The following is a 20,883-nucleotide window of genomic DNA, read 5'->3' as shown; positions in this document are numbered from 1 at the left end:
AAATAAATAAATAACAGGTTTAGATTTGATAGCAGTTTACTTTTTCCCTCGAGTAACAGCATTTGGTTGGTGTGGAGGGGAGCCTAATTAGTAGAGACCAAGTCTCAATGCTCTGATGTGCTCAAGTGTGGGGCCTCGCGAGCCAGGCCGGTGACTCAAGCTCCAGATCCAGACAGCATATTTCTCCTCCCATCAGTAAGAACTGGGAAGGAGCAAAGCAATGTGTCCCATGGCCTCTTTTTTTTTTTTTTTTTTTTGCTATTTCTTGGGCAGCTCCCACGGCATATGGAGGTTCCCAGGCTAGGGGTCGAATCGGCGCTATAGCCGTTGGCCTACGCCAGAGCCACAGCAACACGGGATCCAAGCCGCATCTGTGACCTACACCACAGCTCACGGCAACGCCGGATCCTTAACCCACTGAATAAGGCCAGGGATCAAACCCACAACCCCATGGTTGCTAGTCGGATTCGTTAACCACTGAGCCACGACGGGAACTCCCTGTGGCCTCTTTTAAGGATATTTTCTGGACAATGCACACAACAGTTTTGGTTCCATCTCTTTGTTCCAGGGCAATTTCTAGCTGCAAAAAAAGCTGCGGCTTGCAGTCAGGGCAGCAACGTTCCACACAAAAATCAAGGAGGAAGAGAACGGTGATTGGGGATGTGTAAAAAAGCCCATATTCCAGATAAAAGTACCCATAAGGAAACTCTTGCCACTGTGGCTGAAGTGACAGCATTGGGGCTTTCGGGTGGCATAAAAGATAGTAGATTTGGGGGGGTGTGGGACATGAAGTGGAGATAGGAGGTGTCTGGAAGAAGAAAAGGGGAACAACCAAGCATACGGATGCTGCAGACATTGGGAGGAACTGGAGTTAAGACCTAATGCCTCAGTGACAAAGACCCCAGCTCAACAGGGAGAAAGAGGAGAGAAGAAAAACAGGAAAAAGAGGCCTGGGCGAAAGGACAAGAGGGCCTATGCAAGGGAGAGATCAGGGAATAACAGGAGGAAAGTCCAGCTGTTCCAGCCGCCGGGAGGCTGGCCCAGTGGTCCCTGGTGCTGTGGCCTCTTACTCACCTGCAAGGAGTGTTCTCAGAAGCCCAGCTCTTTCTGGTGTAATGAACCATCATCCCCTTCCAGCTGCCATTGGTAGCCTTCGAGACACTCCTGCTTCAAAGAAAGCCTTTATGGAGCAGTCAGGTGAGCGAAGATGGTAGCAGAGCCAGAAAAGAAAAATGAGGCTACACTGAAAGGCAGTCCAACTGGGTACACATAAGAATTTCATTTTTTATTTTTATTTTTATTTTCGGGGCTGCATCTGTGGCATATGGACCTTCCCAGGCTGGGCGATGAATTGGAGATGCAGCTGCCAGCCTACCCCACAGCCCCAGCAACGCCAGATCCAACCGGGGACTGCATCCTACACCGCAGCTCACCGGACGCCGGATCCTTAACCCATTGAGGGAGGCCAGGGATTGAACTGCATCCTCATGGATACTCATTGCGTTTGTTTCCATTGAGCCGCAGCGGGAACTCTCTACAAGTAGGAATTTTAATAACTATTGATAAATTGGCCTGTGGCTTTGCTGCCGTCTTCTGAGACACCATGGCTGTTACAGGAGGGTTCATTGTTGTGGCTCTGAGGAGGTCTGCTGAATACAGGCTTTTGAGTCAAGAGTTTTGGTTTTTGGGTTTTTTTTGGCCCCTTTGGTGGGTCGGTGGAGGGAACTGCCTTATATCCGATAAACTCTTGGCTCCTTCCTTGTGAGCAGAATTGTCAGGGCTATTTACCTTTAAGCCAAGCCTATGGGGCAAAGAGAGATGTTTTTAGGTAAAATCATGCACTTGAAGTTTCCGAGGGAATGGGTAAACTCGTTCACAAAGCACTTCATTTATAGCAAAATGTTTACATTATAGCATCCTAGAGCTGGAAGGCACCCTTCTCTTTGGGTATAAATATTTCTACAGAAGGCAGCAGAGACTCGGCGCTTGCTTTGTTTATGGAAAGCTGCTCTATCCCACTCAGGAGAATTTCACGATGGTAGACATTGCCTGCGCCAGGAATTTCAAAATCTAAGGCTGGTGAATGTTTGCACGTTTTGCAAAATATTGTGCAAATCCGGACGTGAACCCCTGTGAAGTTTAGGCTGGGCTCCGGGGCCCTGTGCCTGCTCCTAAGGACATCACTCCCCTGGGGCCTCAAACTGTTCTTTAGAAAGAGCAGCGAAACCAAGATACGAATCAAAGCCGGGAACAAGGCTGCAGGAAAGTTCTGGTGTCTCTGAGTCTAGACCCGAGCATTGCAAACTGCTTGGCCTATTAAAAACACACTGAAGGCAACACATTTTTGTTTCGTAACATATGAGAGGGCAGGTTGCCAAGTGCTTGGTTATGAATGTGGAATCCATAAAAAAAAAAAAAATCCCTGCACTTTGTCACTCTCCTCATACTGGATTAACCCTATAGCATCAGAAAGGGCGCTGGAGATTTCCTCCAGCCATGTGAGCGGGAAGCTTGTTTTCTTGGCAGAGACTTTGTGTAAAATTGGCAAATCAGCTTCCAGGGCGTTCTTTTCGGTCTGTAAACCGGCCTGTAGAGGAACAGTGTGAGACACCTTCCCCCAGCTTTTCTCCTGAAGAGTTATCTGCTGGGGAGAAAGATTCAAATTAAACCTAATAGAACAGAAGATGCCTAAGGGGTGTTTTTCCTCTGGAAGTGAAATTTGACTTATAATTAAAACACAAACTTTTTTTTTTTTTTTTTTAAAGAGGGACCTTTGGGGCTTTTTTTTTTTTTCTCCCCCCAATCTGGTTCTTAGCCAAAACCCTCACACCTTCTTTTTTGGGGGTGGGGGTGGGAGTGAGGCGATATTTGAGGAGCAGAATCCTTAATCATTGAATTGAAAGAATTTTTTTTCCCCTGCCTTTTTCGGCCACACCCTTGGCATAAGGAAGTTCTCCAGCCAGGGATCGAATCTGAGCCGCATCTGTGACGTACCCCACAGCTGCAGCAATGCCAGATCCTTAGCCCACTGTGCCAAGCGGGAACGCCATTGAATTGAAGGAACTTGAAAGACCATTTCATCCAACACCCCAATTTGATGGGTAGGAAGGCCCAGGGAAGTGACTCGCTCAGGGTCTTTTGGCAAACCGAAGCCTGGGTCGCCCATCTTTGAGTTCTAGCTTTTCCCAGTCTATCCTAACGCTTCTAAAGACCAGGCTTGCCGCATGAGAATTCACTGCTCAACTGTGTATTTCTTGCTGTCTCTGCAGATGAAAAGCTCCATTCTGAACCTTCAACTGCTAGAAGTGGGGGAGTTAGACTTGTGGGCCCTAAATGCCAAGAGGGTCTAGGAAGAAAAGGTTCTCAGACATATTCTGCTATTTGAGTACCACTGTCCTGTGGAAGTTACCTTGGTTCAATTGCCAATGCCAGAAATAGGCTACTAGGGTGTTTCTTCTTTTTTTGTTTGTTTGCTCCTTTGATATTAGTTATTAATTGGACCATGGGAGATGAAAGGCAGGAAGAAAATAAATGGGTAGTTTTTAACGCCCTTATTTATTTATTTATTTATGTATTTATGTATTTATTGGCTACACCCTTGGCATACAGAAGTTCCCAAGCCAGGGATCAGACCACAGCACTGCCACATGGCCACGGCAGTGACAATGCCTGATCCTTAACCCACTGAGCCACCTGGGAACTCCTTAGCTCCATACTTTAAAACGGAATACTTTTTTTTTTTCTCGTTTTTAGGGCCTCACCTGCAGCATATGGAAGTTCCCAAGTTAGGGGCCGAGTCAAAGCTGCAGCTGCCAGCCTACGCTACAGCCAGAGAAATGCCGGATCTTTAACCCACTGAGCGAGGCCAGGGATTGAACCTACATCCTCATGTATGCTAGTCGGGTCCTTAACCTGCTGAGCCACAGTGGGAACTCCAAAACCGAAACCTTTGAGAGGAGGAAGAGCTAGCCTTGCGGCTGACTTTCTCTATCTAAGCCATGGATACACCTGTAACCCTCGAAGAATTGATCCCAATTTACCGATGGGGAAGTGACATCAGAGAGAGGCCAAGCACTTGCCCAGGGTCATTTGATCACAGGAAACAGCCTTTCGGAAGCCTTGTTCCAGAATTTGTGCTTCTAGTCCCAGCGGATGGGGCTCCAGGCGCAATACACACTGCTCTTCTCCAGACCTATCCTGAGAGGTATGGCTTCTGCCTTCAAGTTGGCTGCTTCCTCTTCGACAGTTCTGTGGCCTTTATTTCCTTCCTGCTCTGCTGATTCAGGACCCCAGGAAGCCTAGCTTCCTGTCACGATCCGCTTGAGGACTGCCAGCAGAAATGCAGACTCAGCAAAGCGGTACTTACCCCCAGAGAGCCTGCGAAAGGTCAGAGAAGCAGAGGCAAATGCAGCCTCACAGAGATGCCAGCGCCCGGCTCCCATGCAAACACAGGCTGGAAATAACCGACCAGGGGAGGCAGGGAAAGGGGTGAACATGAGAAAGGACTGAAAGGCACAAACAACGCGGATGAACCTGGGGGACGTTATGCTAAGAGAAACGAGCCAGACGCAGAAAGACAAATACTGCAGGGAGGCACCTAGATCTGAAAACTAAAAAAGTCAGACTCTTAGAACAAGAAAGTGGGGTGGTGATTGCGAAGGGGTGGGGGAAGGGGGGAGATGTGGGTCAAAGGGGACAAACTTCCACGTCTAAGATGACTAAGTTCTAAAGATCTAACATAAGGCGTGGTGACTAGAGTTAACCACACTACATGTATACTTGTAATTTGCTAAGTGAGTAGATTATAAGTATTTTCACTCCCTGTCTCTCCCCCCAAAGGTAACTACATCAGGTGATGAATGTATTTTTTAATTTCATTTTTATTTTATATTGGAGTATTGTTTATTTACCATGTTTTTGTTGGTTTCAGGTGTACAGCAATGTGATTCAGTTATTCATATATCCCATACAGGTTATTACAGATTCTTTTCCCATGTAAGTTTTTGCAGAATATTAGAATTCCCTGGGCTATACAGTAGGTCCTTGTTGGTTATCTGTTTTATATATACTAGTGTGTATATGTTAAGCCCAAACCCCTAATTTATCCCTCCCCCACCACGTTTCCCCTTGGATAACCATAAGTTTATTCCTGAAGTCTATGAGTCTGTTTCTGCTTTATAAATAAGTTCATTTGTATCATTTTTTAAAGGCAATGAATGTACGAATTAACTTGATTATGGCAATCACTTCACAATATACATGTGTGTTAAATCAGCATGTTGCACACCTTAAAAAACTCACTTTGGGAGTTCCCCTGTGGCAGAGTGGTTAAGGTGTCATCACTGCTGTGATGCAGGTTTAATCCCTGGCCCAGGAAATTCTGCATGCTTCAAGTACGGCCAGAAAAAATCCCCAAACCAAAAACATCAAATCACTTTGCACAACCTAAAAAAATAAAAGAGAAACAGCAACTAGATAAGTTTGAGGACACCAGAAATTCTTTAAAAGTTTGTTTCCTTTTAGGAAGAAATGTTTCTGCCTTTCTTAGGAAAGCAAAAAAAATAGTCATTAGCTAAATCTATCTACCAAGTTAAAAAAAATTTTTTTTAATGGCTGCACCCCCAGCATGTGGAATTCCCCCGGCCAGGGATTGAATCTAAGCCGAAGCTGTGACCCAAGCTGCAGCTGCGACAACACCAGATCCTTTAACCTACTGTGCCAGCCTGGGGATTGAACCCACACCTCTCCAGCAACCTAAGCTTCTGCAGTCGGATTCTTAACCCACTGCACCACAGCAGGAACTCTTGAGGTTTAAAATTTTATTTATTTATTTTTATTTTTTTGGCTGCACCCATGGAATGTGGAAGTTCTGGGGCCAGGGACTGAACCTGCCCCATAACAGTGGCTCAAGCCATAGCAGTGATAACTCTGGATCCTTAACCCACCGAGCCAACAAGAACTCCACTTTGTTTTTAAATAGGGGTGAAATGCATATAAAGTACAAGAAACCAAAGAGCACTATACAGTGGCATTTAACACACATTCGTGATATCGTCTCAGCACCACCTCTAGTTCCAAAACATTTCATCACTCCAAGAGGAAACTCCATACCTGTTAAACAATTGATCCCTCTCTCTTCTTCCCCTGGCTCCTGGCAACAATGGAAACTTATACATAGTTGCTTAATAAGTTGGGGGACTTCATCCTCCATAGATGGCTGGGAAGAGTGGGTGACAGGACCAAAAACTAGAGTAAGAGACTGCTTTTCCCGTCCTGGGGCTGGACAGGAAAACCCTAGGGGTGTTTTTGTTATAAAGATACTGCTGCTTCTCCAGGCCAGACTGGTACACTGTGACCTTCCCCCACAGGTCTCTTGCTGCAATCTGCATTTCTTGTCCCCAGATTGCTTTTCCTGATAACATGTAGTCTGGCCAGGGACCAGCAGATAAATGTTAGGACCCTCCAGAGAGTATCACTGAGTCTTAAAAATAATAAGTTAACATGCTAAAAAAAAAAAGCAGAAAAACTAAATATGTAACATACAGAATTTGCAAACACTCCGTCCAATATTTTATAACTTCTTTTCCTATTTTATTTCAACCTTTTATTTTAATTGTGAAATGGAACACACAGACAAGCATATGAAACAGAGATGGACAGCTCATTGTTTTATCACAAAGAGCCATGTTACAAAACATTCATTCAGGCAACTCAGACGGCTCACCTATGCCTCCCTTTGGAAGCGACTTCAGGCCTGAATCATATGACAATCATCTCCCTGCTAAGCAAGTGTCCTTAAATGCTATAGCTTAATTTTTCTTGCATTTTGAATTTTGTGTGACTTACAAGGTATGGACTCTTGTAATGGACATGATGGCTCAGCATCATTTGTGAGATTCACACTCATGTTGTTGAATATAACACATGTTCATTCTTTTTCATGGCTGTGTAGTATGCCATTGTATGAATAGGGCAGTACTTTATTTACTTATTCTTTTTTTGACGGGTACACTTTTGGGGGGGCTGTTCCTATGGCATCTAGAAGGGATTGAGCCCATGCCACAGCAGTGACCCAACCCACTGTAGTGCCACCACTGGATCCTGACCCCACTAAGCCACCAGGGAACTCCAGAAATTATTGATTTTAATACAGCTAACTTTATTGATTTTTTTTCTTGGTTAGTGGTTTTTGTATTCTATTGAAGAAATGTTTCCTATCCTTAGGCCATGAACATAGGCTTCAATATTATCTTCTAGGGAGTTCCCGTTGTGGCTCAGTGGGTTACGAATCTGACTGGTATCCATGAGGATGAGGGGTTTGATCCCTGGCCTTGCTCAGTTGGTTAAAGATCTGGTGTTGTGGTGAGCTGTGGTGTAGTGTGCAGATGTGGCTCGGAACCTGAATTGCTGTTGCTGTGGTGTAGGCCGGCAGCTATAGCTCTGATTCAACCCCAGCTTGGGTATGGCCCTACAAAGGAAATAAAAAAAAAAAAATATATATATATATATATATATATTCCTCTAGTCCTGAACTTTCCCCTATGGGAGCCGCTTGTGATTATCTAAATGAAAATGAATGAAAATTAAACACAATGTAAAAAAATTCAATCCTTCAGTTGCCTGAAGTGAAGAGCACAGATCACAGAATTATTTCCATTTTCACTTGGTCTGTACTGTTCTACAAGCTTTATTGTTTTGTCTTTCACAGTTAGATCTACGATCCACCTGGAGTTAATTTTTGTTTATGGTGTGGGGGGAAGGTCAGGCTTCATTTTCTTCTGTGTGGGCATCCAACTGGCCCAGCACCATCTAATGACAAAGACTTCCTCCACTGTTGTGCAGTTTCACCTTTGATGTAAATCGAGCATTCAAATAGGATCTGTTTGTCTCTGTGTGCTCTCTTCTTTTTATGTATTTGTACCCAAACCACACTGTCTTCATATCCGTAGCTTTATAAATAAGTTTTAATAGTTGGTAAAGTCCACTGACCTCCTGTTTCTTCAAGAGCATCTTGAGAATTTCCTCTGCATCTCCTAGTAAATTTCAGAATTGCAATGAAATGAAAATAAATGTATTCTTCTATTGTGTTTGTATCTTTTTAACTATTTTATACTTTCTTATAACGTTTGCTTTTTTGTGTATATATATACTATATAAATACATGTAGTATATATTTTATATACACTTTATATATATAAAGTGTTTTTCCCCCAAATCTGTCAATCTTTGAATATAGTCCTGCAGAATATTTGCTTACTTTCTATTTTCAAAGCCTTCCTATGGGAAATACTTTTTGGAAACAAACGTGTTGCATATGCAAAAAGACACACTGCATGTAAAGATTAGTATTTGCAGATTTTTTTTTTAAATAACAGTTTTATTTTTTATTTATTTATTTATTTATTTTTTGTCTTTTTGCTATTTCTTAGGCCGCTCCCGAAGCATATGGAGGTTCCCAGGCTAGGGGTCAAATCGGAGCTGTAGCCACCGGCCTACCCCAGAGCCACAGCAACATGGGATCTGAGCCACGTCTGCACTGCGCCACGACGGGAACTCCAGTATTTGCAGACTTTGATATGGCTATATCCAACCTACAGACCCTTTAGGGGGTGAACGGACTTCTTGAAACTTTTGAGTCTTTAAAAGCAGGAATATGGAATACAGGTCAGAGCGTCCAGAAACAGATGTGTAGATGCAGTCTGGAGTGCAGGGGTTTCTGAGGGAGAAGGAAAGAAGCAGAATTGGGCACAGGAAGAAATCAGCTCCAGACCTGACAAATCTCTGGCCACCCTAGTGTGTTGTTTTGGACCATTTATTGTTGTCAGAGTGTCCTGAGTCGGGCTGAAATGTCCATGCTGAGTCATGAAACACAGGCTGCCTTGGGAAGGGCAGGCAGAGTGTGACCCCAGGAAAAGCAGCACTCAGCAGCTGGGCCCAGCCCCTCCACCCCGTCAGGAGCTGCCAGCTGGAGGCTGGACACTTCCCAGCTTGTCTTTCCCTGCAGGAGGACGGCCTGGATCTAGTATTTCCAGATCTACGTAGTTCACCTCTTTTACCACTTGGATCCTCTATATGTGTTCTCTGTAGGTGTTCCAGTAGCAGCCCCCAGATTCCAGGGGGCTTCTCTTCCCAAGAGGAAATCCAGAGAGGGAGGTTAGCGGGATGGACCACAGCTTTCTTCCTGTACTGCTGATGGTCTTGGGGCTACAATCGGTATGGCTTTACTATTTCTAGATTGCCTCGTCCTTCGCTGCCACCTCTGCTGGCCTCCGAGGCTGACTTGGTGGAAGGACTCAGACCTTCTGCCATCTACCATGTCCACTTTCCTGGGGTCACACTCTGCCTGCTCTTGGGTGTTTAATCTTCCCCATCACTGCAGGAGATGAGAGCTTTGTTATGTGCAACCCAGGAGGCCCCCGGTTTTCACACCTGGCTTTCAGTGGTCTGCATCATCTTTCCCTCGAGCTCGAGTGATGCATATCAATAGCCATCCAAACCCATCATCTCTACAGCAACTCTTTCCTCCCGAAATCTCAAGTGCCCATTACTCTACCTCTGCTAGTGCTTTCACTTCCACCAGGACACCCTCCTCATGCACCCACAGAAAGTGTGACCAATGGAACCAGCACCTTGGGGACCTCCTTGCTGGCTAGGTCTGAATCCCATCTTTTTTTTGTGTGTCTTCTTTGGGGCTGCACCTGAGGTGTATGGAGGTTCCCAGGCTAGGGGTCTAATCAGAGCTACAGCTGCCGGCCTACATCACAGCCATAGCAATGTGCGATCCTTAACCCACTGAGTGAGGCCAGAGATCGAACCCATGTCCTCATAGATCCTAGTCGGGTTTGTTAACTTCTGAGCCTCAATGGGAGCTCCCAGATTTATATCTTTTACTTTTGTTCTTGTACTGCTACCTGCACTGGCTTGGTTCTCCATTATGATGTTGAATAGAAGTGGTCAGAGCAGGTATCACTGTTGCCAATTCAAAGGGAGAGCTTTCAACATTGCACTACTTGGTATGATGCGTCTAGGTTTCTATACTACTTGGTGTGTTTGTTGAATATTCTGTACACCCTCAATCAAATTCAGAAAACTCCTTTTTATTCATACTTTGCTAGTACAAACCTTAAAAAAACATAGTATTGAATTGTGTTGAACGTTTTTTCTGCATCTATTAAGATGATTGTGATTCTTTTTATTCCATTATTATGGGTGAATTACATTGACTGATTTTTGAATTTTTTCTTTTTTTTCATTCTGGGCAAGTTCCTAGGCTAGGAGTCAGATTGGAGCTGTAGCTGCAGGTCTACATCATAGCCACAGCAACACCGGATCCAAGCTGTATCTTCGACTTAACGCTGCAGCTTGCGGCAATGCCCGACCCTTAACCCACCGAGTGAGGCCAGGGATCCAACCTGAATTCTCATGGACACTACCTTGAGTTCTTAACCCCGAGCCACAGAGGGAACTCCTCATTTTGAATGTTAAACCAAGCTAATATTCATGGAAGAAAAGCCTACCTTGGTTGTGATGTATATTAGCTTCTTTTCATATTGCACAAAGGTACCAAAAAGTAATGCCTTTGTTAGGTTTTAGTATCAAGGTTGCGCTGACATCATAGAAAGGATAGGTATTATTTCCTTTTTCTATTCTCTGAAGGAGAATAAGATTTATGCTATTTTTCCCCTTAAATATAACTCACTGGGGAAGCTGCCTGGGCCTGGAGTTTTCTTTGTAGGAGAAAGTAATTATTTTAGGGCTGCACCTGTGGCATATGGACGTTCCCAGGATAGGGGTTGAATCGGAGCTACAGCTGCCAGCCTACGCCACAGCCATAGCAACTCGGGATCCAAGCCGCACCTGCACTCTACACCGTAGCTCACAGCAACACTGGATCCTTAACCCACTGAGTGAGGCCAGGGATTGAACCTGCATCCTCATGGATACTAGTCGAGTTTGTTACCACTGAGCCACAACGAGAATTCCTCCAAGTTTTATATTTCTTATTGTGCCAGTTTGGTAAATTGTATTTTCAAGGGACTTACCTATTTCAATAACATTTTCAGACTTACTGGCATAAAGTTATTCCTAATATTGTCTCATTATATTTTGAATGATTGAAAATCTGTTGAAATGTTCCTTTTTCATTTCTTGGCATTATTTGTGCTCTGTAAAATCAGTCCCTTCAGGGATTTACTATTTTTTTTTAATCTTTCAAAGAATTAATTTTTGACTGTTTCCATTTCTTTGCACTTTCTTTGCACATTAATCAGCTATTCTTTTTCTCATTTCTCAAGAATGTACTTTGCTTATCCTTATTTCAGGCTTATTTTTCATTTATATGCATTTAAAAACTTTCAGTGTTGGCGTCTAGCTACATCTGAATTTGCAGATGTAGTATTTTCAAAAACTTTCAGTTTACAATATTTTCTAGTTCCCACTGCGATGTTCTAAGTCCAAGAGTTCTTTAGGAGGATATACAGTTTTCAAATATGCAGATATTTTCTACTTCCTTTTTTTCTTGTTTTCTAGCTTAATTGCATCACTGTCTGAGAATGTACTCTGTATGATTTAGATCATTTGAAATTTGTTGAGACTTGCTATATTGCCCAGCATTTTCATAAACATTCCATGTACACTTGAAAAGAATTTGCGATCTGCAGGGATGGGTGCAGGATTCTCTATATATCTATTGGGTAAAGTTTGCTTATATAGTTGTTCAAATCTACTTCTTACTAGTTCTCCATCTGCTTGTTTTACCAGTTACTAATGTACCTATCTTCTACTATATTTGTAGATTTGTCTTTACCTCCTTGCAATTCTATGGTTTTGCTTTACCTGTTTTGAGGCTATGTGAATTAGGCACACACAAATTTACAATTGTTAAATTTTTTTTTTTTCCTTTTTTGGCCTCACCCATGGCATGTGGAAGTTCCTGGGCCAGGGATAGAACTTGCACTGGAACAGCAACCAGAGTCATGGCAGTGACAATGCTGGATCCTTAACCCACTGAGCCACAAGTGAACTTTCAGTATTCTTTTGGTAGTTTTTTACCATTTAAATTTTTCGCTCTTCTTTTTAAAAATCTTTTTTTTTTTTTTTTTTTTTTTGCTTTTGTGTTTTTAGGGCCGCACCCGGGCATATGGAGGTTCCCAGGTTAGGGGTCCAATCAGAGCTACAGCTGTTGGCCTATGCCACAGCCACAGCAACGTGGGATCCGGGAGCCGTGTCTTCAACCTACACCACAGCTCACAGCAACACCAGATCCGTCTGTGACCTACACCACAGCTCAGGGCAATATCGGATCCTTAACCCACTGGGCGAGGCCAGGGATCGAACCCTCAACCTCATGGTTACTAGTGGGGTTTGTTAACCACTGAGCCACGATGGGAACTCCCTAAAAATCATTTTTTAGAAATCATGGTAAAATACACAATTTACCACCTTAACCATTAAAATTTTTAGAAATTGTGGTAATTGTGGTTACTCTTTTAGTCATTTAAGTGTGCCATTGAGTCCATTCACATTGATTTGCAATTAATCTCCAGAATTCGTTGTCTTGCAGAACTGAAAACTCCCCACATCTGTTTAACAAATCTCCTTTCCCCCTACCTCCTGGCCATCACGCTTCCTACTTTCTAAGAATTGTACCTGACAAAAATAGGTTTATGCAGTAATTTGGTTTTTTCCATTGGCTTCTCTCATGCAGCATAATGTCATCATGTTCAACTAGGTCGTAGCATGTGTCAAGTACTTCCATCTTTTTAGGGCTGAGTAATATTCCATTGTATGTTATAGCACATTTAGAAAATCTATTCATCATTGATAGACACTTGGGTTACTTCTACTGTTCTGCTATTGCGAATAATGCTACTATGAACATGAGTGTATAAATATCTGTTTGGGTCCTAACTTTTAATTCTTTTGGGTATATACCCAGAAGTGGAATTGCTGGGTCATATGGTAATTCTGCTTACTTTTTTTGAGAAACTGTCAGCATGTTTTCCATAATGGTCAAGCCATTTGACATTCCCACTACCAATGCACAAGTGTTCTAATTTCTCAACATCCTCGTCAATACTTGTTATTTTCTATTGGTTTTTTTTTGGGGGGGGTTGTTTTTTGTTTTCATAATAGCTATTCTAGTGTGTATGACATGATACTCTTGATTTAAGTTGCTGTCAAATGTAAACGGCCTGGGAGTTCCCGTCGTGGCTCAGTGGTTAACGAATCCGACTAGGAACCATGAGGTTGCGGGTTCGGTCCCTGCCCTTGCTCAGTGGGTTAACGATCTGGCGTTGCCGTGAGCTGTGGTGTAGGTTGCAGACGCGGCTCGGATTCCATATTGCTGTGGTTCTGGCGTAGGTTGGCAGCTACAGCTCCGATTAGACCCCTCGCCTGGGAACCTCCATGTGCCACGGGAGTGGCCCAAGAAATGGCAAAAAGACAAAAAAAAAAAAAAAAAAAAAAAGTAAACAGCCTGGAGTTCCTGTCGTGGCTCAGTGATTAATGAGCCTGACTAGTATCCATGAGGATGCAGGTTCGATCCCTGGACTTGCTTAGTGGGTTAAGGATCTGGAGGTGCCATGAGCTATTGTATAGATTGGAGACACAGCTCAGACCCCACATTGCTGTGGCTCTGGCATAGGGCAGCAGCTACGGATCAGATTCGACCCCTAGCCTAAGAACCTCCATATGCCATGGGTGTGTCCCTAAAAAGACAAAAGACAAAAAAAAAAAAAAAAAAAAAGGTACAGGCCCCTAGGACACAAAGACCCCAAATTTTATTTTAATTACTTCATTGGTTTTCTTCTTAGTGCTGAACCTGTGGCATATGGATGTTCCCAGGGTAGGGAGAGAACTGGAGCTGCAGTTGCTGGCCTAAGCCACAGCCAGAGCAACTCAGAATCTGAGCCGCGTCTGCGGCTCCTAACCCATTGAGTGAGGCCAGAGATCAAACCCACATCCTCATGGGTACTAGTCGGGTTCCTAGCGCACAGGAACCCCACATTTTAGAATCACCTGCCTGTTCTGCCTATTCCTGGTAGTTTTCACTTTTGTTAACCTACCAGATGCGTTCAGCAGATATTCTGAGGAATATCTTGTCTATTTTATTTTAGTTATCCTCAGTAGGAGGTTGGTATGAATTATCTGGGCCACCATCACTTCTTTTCTATATCTCAAGAAGAAATGAAGCAGGCCTTAAAAGTAAAAAGAAGTGGAGTTCCCGTTGTGGCGCAGCGGAAATGAATCCAACTAGGAACCATGAGGTGGCAGGTTTGATCCCTGGCCTTGCTCAGTGGGTTAAGGATCTGGCGTTGCCGTGAACCGTGGTGTAGGTCGCAGACATGCCTCAGGTCTGGTGTTGCTGTGGCTGTGGTGTAGGCTGGCAACTACAGATCTGATTCAACCCCTAGCCTGGGAACCTCCATGTGCCGAGAGTGCAGGCCTAAAAAGACAAATAGACCAAAAAAAAAAGAAAAAGTAAAGAGGTGTGGAAGAGTCCAAGAGTCCAAGGATTTAATGCTTCTTTATTTTATTTTACAATATTTCTCTATTTTTTAAACTTCTGTTATTTAAGTGACTTAGAAAGATATCCTGAAGATCTAAACAGACAGTTCTCCAAAGAAGACATACCGATGGCCAAAAAACACATGAAAAGATGTTCAACATCACCCATTATTAGAGAAATGCAAATCAAAAGCACTATGAGGAACCACCTTACACCAGCCAGAATGGCCATCATCAAAAAGAGGGTGTGGAGAAAATGGAACCCTATTACACTGTTGGTGGGAATGTAAATTGGTGCAACCACTGTGGAAAACAGTATGGAGATTCCTCAGAAAACTAAAAATAGATCTACCTTTTGATCCAGCAAGCCCACTCCTGGGCATCTATCCAGAGAAAACCATGACTCGCAAAGACATGTGTACTCCAATGTTCACCGCAGCACTATATGCAATAGCCAAGACATGGAAACAACCTAAATGTCCATCAACAGAGGAGTGGCTCAAGAAGATGTGGTACACATACACAATGGAATATTACTGAGCCATTAAAAGGAACAAAATACCTGCATTTTTAGCAACATGGATGGACGGCATTAGAGTAATGGGGCAGGAGTGCTGGGGGGGCACCCACGGGAGCTGGCCACACACGTCAACATCATCAGCCTCATCAGTCAGAAGTGAGGCAGAACCAGTATGGAAATCGCTTGGCTGGATGCCCTCTAAGATCCCAGCCAGGCCTACATGTTCTGTTTCTGTGATTTCCCATAGAGGGAGTTGAAGGGGCAGAAGGCAGGGGACGGGGTGGCAAAAGAACCCCTGGCATGTTCCTAAGGACTGAGATGAGGACAAAATAGAATACCATGGACTGTGGGGAAAAGAGAGCCCTCCTACACTGGGAGGAGGTGGGAATGTTGGTGGGAATGTAAAATTGTGCAACCACTGTAGAGAACAGTATGGAGGTGCCTTAAAAAATTAAATAATTTGGAGTTCCCGTCGTGGCGCAGTGGTTAACGAATCCGACTAGGAACCATGAGGTTGCGGGTTCGATCCCTGCTCAGTGGGTTAATGATCCGGCATTGCTGTGAGCTGTGGTGTAGGTTGCAGACGCGGCTCGGATCCTGTGTTGTTGTGGCTCTGGCGTAGGCCGGTGGCTGCAGCTCCAATTCGACCCCTAGCCTGGGAACCTCCATGTGCTGTGGGAGTGGCCCAAGAAATGGCAAAAAGACAAAAGTAAATAAATAAATAAATAAAATAAAGGGATCGCCATTTAGTTTTACCAAAGCATCGTAGCCAATGATTTTCTAGAAATTCAGTTAATACTTTTTTTTGAACAACAACAACAAAATTCCTTTCCCATTGTCCTTTCCTTGTCAACCGTTCACTTCTTTTCATGACAGGTCATGGAAAAGGAAATTCATTCATTCACTCAACAACTATTTATTAGGTACCCACTACATGCCAAGCTCTGTTCTGGGCACTGAGGACAAACACATTCATGGACAAAACATGCACGAGTCCTCACCTTCACTGAGCTTTCATTCTAATGGGCTCTAGTGACCAAGGGACCGTGATGAAGGTACTAAGTGCTATAACAAACAGAACACAGTATCAGTAGCTTAACAGGATAAAGGTTTATTGTCTGCTCAGCTTAGAGTCCTTGCTTGTATTTTTCGGTCAGGCAGATTTGCACCTGCTCATTTCAGAGTCGCATTTCAGCTCCAAGTCTCTTTGCAAGAACAAGTTACCTGGCTCCAGCTAGAGGCAAGGGGCATAGCTGGAAAATGTAGTTCCCAGCAATAAACACAAGTCTTTGGTGATTAGCAAGCCGACTCTTCCTATGGGGAGATGTAGATAAGACACTGAATAACAAACTATTTACCATGTTAGGAGGTGATAAATGCTATGGGAAAAAAGCAGGAAAGAAACAGGCTCTGTGTGTGTGTGCGTGCGTGTGTGCGTGCGTGCATATGCACATGGGAATATTGAAAATTTTTTTTGGCCACGCCTGTGGCATGTGGAAGTTCCTGGGCCAGGAAATGAACCTGCACCACAGCAGCGACCCAGGCCACTGCAGTGACAATGGCCACAAGGTCATTCCCTGGAATTTTAAACAGAATGGTGAGAGAGGGGCACACTGTGAAGAGCAAAGCTTGAAGGAAGCGGAGGAGTAAGCCATTCGGCTACAGGGGGAGGGAGGTAGGAAATGAAGTCAGGTCACAGTTGTATTAGTGGGACTCCGGTTTCTCTGAATGAGATGAGTAGAAGTCAGAGGGTTGTGAGCAGAGGCGAGAGAGGATTTGATCTGCACTTTATCAGGACCAGCGTGGCGGCTATGTTGAGAACACACAAATGAGGGCAAAGGGGAGGAGACGAAAGTGCATTGGACCAGAGTTGCAACAACAGAGGTGGTGAGAGATGGTCAGATCCTGGATACATTTTTGAAGGCAAAGCAAGATTTGCAGGTGGATTGAAGGTGGAGTTTGTGAAAGAGACAGGAGTGACTGTGGCTGAGCAATTTAAATAATGGAGTTGCCAATGACGGAGCCAGGGAGGACTGGGGTGGAGCATATTTGTGGGGGGAGGTCAAGAATTCAGTTCTGGACATGGTAAGTTTGAGATGTCTGTGAGTTTCAAGTGGTGATGGTAAGAAGTTGTTGGATAAGAGTCGGAGGCTCAAGAGAAAGCTCTGGACTTAAGCTGCAGGTTTAGAGTCTTTTCTCAGGGTAAAGATGGGATTTACACCCTTGAGACGGAAAGAGAAGGGGGGAGTGGTGTAGTTGAATGAGACCCCAAAACTGAGCCTAAGGGCTGAAAAGAGTAAGGTGTGGCCATTGAAGGGGTTGGGGAGAAAAAATGAGGGAAGGAAGGCGGAGGTGACTGGAGAATTATTCGAGGCTGTGGTTCATCCCAGTAGAATCAGAATAGAGTCTTGGTCATCATTCATGGTGGGCAAAGGGCCTGCCTCTAGCTGGTACGATCCCGATGGTCTAATGAGATGCTTCTGCACATGTTCACTGCTACCCCGCACTCTCACAACGGTCTGGTCATTCATTCAACAAGGATGGGCTGAAAGTTTGTATGTGCGCCAGGCCCTGGTCTAGGCACTGTGCGAACAAGCCAGGTAGGATGTGTCCTTACAGAGCTTACAAGCAAGGGGGTGGTGGTGCAAAAAATAAACAACCCAAATAGATAAACAAGAATATTTCTTTCTTTCTTTTTTTTTTTTGTCTTTTCTTTTTCTAGGGCTGCAGCCATGGCATATGGAGGTTCCCAGGCTAGGGGTCTAATTGGAGCTGCAGCCACCAGCCTATGCCAGAGCCACAGCAATGCCAAGATCTGAGCCTCGTCTGCGACCTACACCACAGCTCACGGCAACGCCAGATCGTTAACCCACTGAGCAAGGCCAGGGATCAAACCGCAACCTCATGGTTCCTAGTTGGATTCTTCAGCCACTGAACCACGATGGGAACTCCAAGTACATTTCTAACTCAGAGTGAAAGAATAGAGAATGACCCACTTTGGTTATGGGGATCATGAAAATTCTCTTCCAGAAGGTGACATCTGAGCAGAGACCTGTGTGCTAAAAAGGTGATGACCATCAGATGGGGGGCAGGGAGGGACAAGGATCTGGCTGGAGGAAGCTTCTGGTGCTGCAGGGGACGGTAGAAGACCAGTGTGTCGACGATGGTGGTGATACAGGAGCCACTCACACACGACCTTCTGGGCTATGGTTGGGAATTTGGTTTTATTCGAAATGTGATGAGGTCCCATGCAGTGGGGTTAAGCAGAGGAGTCACGCGATAGAGTTAACATTTCACAGACCTCGCCCGGGTTGATCAGACGGAAAATAGACTATAGGGGGTTAGAGCGGTGCTAGGGGAAGAGTTGCGAGGATTTTCTTTCTTTTTTTGTCTTTTTAGGGCCGCATTCGCAGCATAAGGCCATAGGGAGGTTTCCAGGCTAGGGCTTGAATTAGAGCTGTAGCCGCTGGCCTACACCACAACCACAGCAAGGCCAGATCCGAGCTGCGTCTGTGCCCCACATCACAGCTCACAGCAACGCTGGATCCTTAACCCACTGAGCGAGGCCAGGGATGGAACCTGCATCTGTCCTCATGGATACTAGCTGGGTTTGTTTCTGCTGAGCCACTGCGGGAACTTCAGGAAGGTTTTCTGGCACAGGCCATAGGTGGTGACTTGGACAAGGATGGACCAGGATGCACCTTGGATTAGATGAGTGAATGGGGCAAGCAGTCAAATATATCAAGCTCTGCTTTGGGTCCAGGCCTATATAAGGCCAAGAAAGGTACCTCGGGGAGACACGGTCCTTGCCCTCAGCTTACTTAGTGTTGAATTATGTGAAACTCAGACCACACACATAAAGGTGCCATGTAAACACAAAGCAACCAATAAATCAGTGCACAGGCGTGGCTAACTAGGTGCAGAAAAGGGACTGGAAACAGCAACTGGCTACCCTGCAAAGGAGAGACTTGGGAGCCTGTTTTCCAGTGGGCATCAGGCAGAAGGGTCCTGAGCAGCGCTACCCGCCCCAGCCCAAGCCCATGGCCTGCAGTTCATTGGATTGTCTAAGAACCTGGCTCCAGGCTCCAGTTTCCCAACTCATTCCGAGTTCAGAGAAACGGGTGACTCAGGGGAGGTCCCTCCCGGCACGCTACGTTCCCGGCCAGCCTTGAGTGACTCATTACCTCGCTCTCTCCCTCACCGCTGACCCCGGGCCAATCCCTTAATGAGTCTACACCCCACTCTTCTCATTTGGCCGGGACAATTGCCTGGTGGAATTTTTAGCTCCCCGGGGGCAGGGCTTATGTCAGCAATCGTCCAGGTTCCTCGAGAGAGGCTTCTCCTAGGGTCTGGAGGAGGGTAAAACCCCTGTGTGGACCCCAAGGCCCCAGACTCTCTCCAGGCACCCCAGGGGGGTTTTAATGCCCGTGCTTTCTTCTAATTTCAGAACCTTTCAACAGCATTTTATACACAATTCAATTTCGCAATTCCTGAGGTCCTGGAGGATTCTCCCTTGGACACCTCATGGTAGAAATTTGCTTGGGGAGGTGTGTGTGTGGAGGGGGGGGTAGAAGCAACCACAGCAGGCCCCCAAAGTTTGCAAAGCAGAGATCAAAGGCAATGGGAAGTGAAAGCGCCGAGGACTGAGAAACCTGCTCCAGGGGCAAGGGGACCCGGGCGCTAGGGGGGCGGGCCAGTGATGTGCTCGCCCGCGCAAACACAAGCGGGCAACGAGTAATGGGGGAGAGAGCTCAGCTCCCCTGCAATGAGCTAACCCGCCGCAGCAGAGGCTCAGGCGGCGCGCAAGGGCTACGGGGTCGCTCGCCTGGGTCCCCGGGCTGGCGTCTCAGCGCCGCCTACTTCCAATGTATCCTGTCGCAGACAGGCAACTCTTGAGCATCCCCCAACAAGCCTTGGGCGGGAGTGGCGCCCGCAGTCCTCCTCTCTCCCCATCGCCTGAGCTCGCCGCCCAGCTAAGACCCGGCAGGTGGACTGGAGCGGACGCACTCTCCTCCCGGCCCCAGCCCCCCTCCGGGACCCTCTCCCAAGCCGGGGTGGCTTCCGCGTCCCAGCCAACGCCCTCAGCCTGCACCCCAAGTTACCTGCCCCGGGAAGTCCCAGTTCGCACGCAGTCCGGACTGTAAAAGGGTGGATTCGGCAGAGCCCAAAGCCACATTCCTAGGGGAGGGGTCCCCACCTAGAGGGTTATGGATCGCGTTACTGGTCCAGGGGAGGAGACAGCGGAAGGGAGAGTAAACAGCGGTAAAAGTTGCATTTAGCTTAGTATCCCCCTCCCCCTCCCCAACACGCTGCGATGCCGGTTGACTCGGGGACACAGTGTCCGCCCAGATCCCGGAGCCCGACAGCCCCGGAGCGGTTTGGCCGGGCAGAGGCACCTTTCCGTTCGCGGAGGCCGCAGTCAGAGTGCAGGCTGAGCTGCAAGGGCTGCCGGGCTCCGGGGCCCGGAGGGCAACCCTAGGCTTCCCGGGGGCAGGAAGCAGAAGCCCGCCGCCGGGCACCAAGGATCTAGAGCAATAACAGACGCATAAATGCGCATAAATAAATCAATGAGCAGCTCTTTGCTGGCAGCAGCAGGGAAACCTCGGGCTGATTAAATGCAGACGTGGGGTGTCTGCCAGGACAGGAGGGCGGCGGGGCAAAGGGAACAGGCGTGGAGGCGAGGGGCGGGGGGAAGGGAGGCCAGGGGCAGAAGCAACCGGTAAGACCTAAAGCCACGTTTTTAAAAAAGGGGGTGAATTGTAAATGCAAACGGTCGGGAGCGGGGAGGGGGGGCGGGCTGCGGGCGTCGGGGCTGGCCCGCCACCCGGGGCAACTTTCCGGGCGGGAGGTGAGGC

At 46.1% G+C, this 20,883-nt stretch overlaps 1 long non-coding RNA gene across 1 annotated transcript; it reads right to left on the bottom strand.

The window, feature by feature from the left end:
- Positions 1,690 to 20,810, bottom strand: LOC102161720. The gene is made up of 2 exons (XR_001299812.2): positions 20,131 to 20,810; positions 1,690 to 1,801 (listed from the first exon to the last, which is right to left on the bottom strand). It is a non-coding gene; the product is annotated as an uncharacterized LOC102161720 (long non-coding RNA).

Source organism: Sus scrofa, chromosome 12, assembly GCF_000003025.6.
Source record: "Sus scrofa isolate TJ Tabasco breed Duroc chromosome 12, Sscrofa11.1, whole genome shotgun sequence".
Classification (NCBI taxonomy): Eukaryota; Metazoa; Chordata; class Mammalia; order Artiodactyla; family Suidae; genus Sus; species Sus scrofa.
The sequence above is the reverse complement of the archived record's forward strand: the minus strand, read 5'-3'. Positions and strand labels throughout refer to the sequence as shown.